Source organism: Nicotiana attenuata, chromosome 5 (genome assembly GCF_001879085.1).
Source record: "Nicotiana attenuata strain UT chromosome 5, NIATTr2, whole genome shotgun sequence".
Taxonomy (NCBI): domain Eukaryota; kingdom Viridiplantae; phylum Streptophyta; class Magnoliopsida; order Solanales; family Solanaceae; genus Nicotiana; species Nicotiana attenuata.
In genome coordinates, this window is record NC_031993.1 from 46852960 (window position 1) to 46855536 (window position 2577).

Here is a 2577-nt window from a genome sequence, read left to right on the forward strand (position 1 = left end):
ACAAGGGTAATACGTTTTTCAAGCGTTGCCGGTCAGGAGCCCGACCTGGAGAACAAGGGAATACTTTTCAAGCGTCAGCAGTCAGGAGCCCACCTGGAAAACGGACACATGTTTCAAATGGTAACAATCAAGCATCATTCGGAGGAATGGCAGCAATATCGCCAATCACAATGCAAGACAACAACAGGAATACCATCGGAAGATTACAAGATACAAGTTCAAGGCAACACAAGAACAAGTTAGAAGACATAGATAGGACTCTCTTGTAATTCATAGATCATAGCTTAGGCTAGCTTCTTTTTATTTTAACACGGTGTAATAAGGAGGTCAGCGAGCAGTAGCAACAGCAACAGCAGAAAGTCGCAGCTCTTGGTAGTCCCAGCTACCAGACATTCCCGAACTACACTGACCTGATTCCTGTTTAGCCCAGGATATGTAGGCAACCTTTTAAGCAGGGCGCGGTCAACTCTCTTAAAAAATGCTTCACACGGAATATGCGAACGGGCAAAAATCGCTCGTTTCCGCTCACTTATCTTTGCACGAAAACTCTTCGTGTTTCCGGGCAAAGAGGGGCAGCTGTGAGCACGTGATTTTTGCCCAAAGCAAATTATTCCAAAAGTTTCAAATAAAAGATTTTACGAATTTTTGTGAATTTTGTGGAATTTGGTGTTAATTGATTGTATGATAATTCTTATGAAAATTTAAAAAAAAAATACATTTGCATTTAGGATTTAATTTCACAATTTTAGTATTAATTAGGTATTAATTAGTTTTAGAACAAATTTAAAGAACATTGCAAAAAAAATAGTTTTTTTGCACTTTTAATTGTTAATTGTTGCATTTATCTTTAAATAGAGTTTTAAATAATTTTAGGAGTTAAATAGTTTAATTAGGTCTTTGTTGTGTTTTAGCATTTTATAAAATCAGAAAAAATCAAATACAAAATAAAAGCAAAACAAAAGTGAAAAAGGAACTATTAAAATAAAAGAAAGTGGGGCTTGATAAGAAGACCAAAATTGGGCCAAAATTGGCCTAGCCCAAATCAAAACCCCCTCAGACCCGCCTATTGAGCCCAAGACCCATCCCAATACCCGGTCCAGACCCCTCCCCTATGAAACAACGTTGTTTAGCCTCCAATTAATCTCAGCCGTCTATGATTGTTGATCTAACGGATGGGAAGTCCACAGCTTTTAATATATATATGTCTGAATGCACCCCACCCCCCCTCTCGTCTAACTCCTCCAAAACCCTAGAGACCGTCCCCTTCCGCCGCCTTCCACCGTCCGCCACCGGCCGGAAATCACCACCGGCGGCGGCGAAGCTCCAAACCACTCCAAAAATACACCCCTTATTCCTCTCGTCTTCCTCTTTCCAACCCCCAAAACCGCTTCCCCCAAATCCTAGCCAAACTTCTCGAATCCTCAATCGAAAATCCGACCAAAACGGTAACTCATCCAAAGTCAGCCAAATTAGCACCAAATCGTCCCCTCTCTTCCCTCATCCCAAATTTCCACTTGGTTTCCGTCGAATATCTCTGGAATTTGTCAAATCGTTAATCTAGGGTTTTTCGAAATCAAGTCTGTTTGGAGAATCAAATGCTCGATTGACTGTTAGCTAATGTTACATGTTTATTTCAGACGAAATAAACACGCGACATTAACTGAAAGCCAAATTCGAAGATAGTCAGTCGAATGCTCAAAATTAGTAAGTTTTTGTTCGATTCTGTTTTGATTCTGTTCAATATGTGTTTCATCTTGCTCTTGTAATTATTCTTAGCTTTAGTTTAATTTTGTTTGATTGGTTTAATCCTGTCTTGTTAATTTTAGGTATTAGTTTAATTTTTCGTTTTGAATCCGTCTTGATAAATGTTTGGTTTCAGTTTATGGTTCATTCTTATAGTCCTTAATCCTTTATTATCCGTCTTAGTCGATTCTGTTTAGGCATTGTTGATTTTAATTTTTGTTTTAATGTTTGATTTGTTAATTTTAGTTAGTCTAGTTTAGTTTAGTCTAGTTTAATCAGTAATTATCATCGGTAATGCCTTAATTCAGTGTTTGGTATTAATTAGCTGTTAGGTTTAGTTTAGTTTGGTTTGGTTATAGCTGATTTGGGCTCATTAAGACTAACTATGGTTAAAGCCTTAAATAAGATAAAAGTTTGTGTAGGTTAGTAATTTTAAGAGGGTTTCAGGGGTAGTTTAGGCATTGAAAAGGGTAGTTTAATCAGGTTTGGTAGTTGTTGAAATGAAGTAAGGATAGAATAGGAATTGTAATGGGTATAGACCCTTCTAGAGTGGGTTTTAGTATAGATTTCAATAAAATAGGTGTAGTTACTTGTGTAACAAGTCAAGAAACAAGGGGTAGAAAATAGAATTAAGATAGGGACTAATGGGTAAAGTGAAAATCTGAAATGGGACCCTAAGTTCACCTATAAATAGGCATTCATTTGCCTTGTGCAACAAGTTTTTTTCAGCTCTAAAAATTCCCCCAAAAAAACCATTCTTCAAGTTTTCATTAACAGAAATTCGAATCCAAACCCCTTTAGATCTTAGCTTTTCTTCAAAAGTTCAAAAAAAAA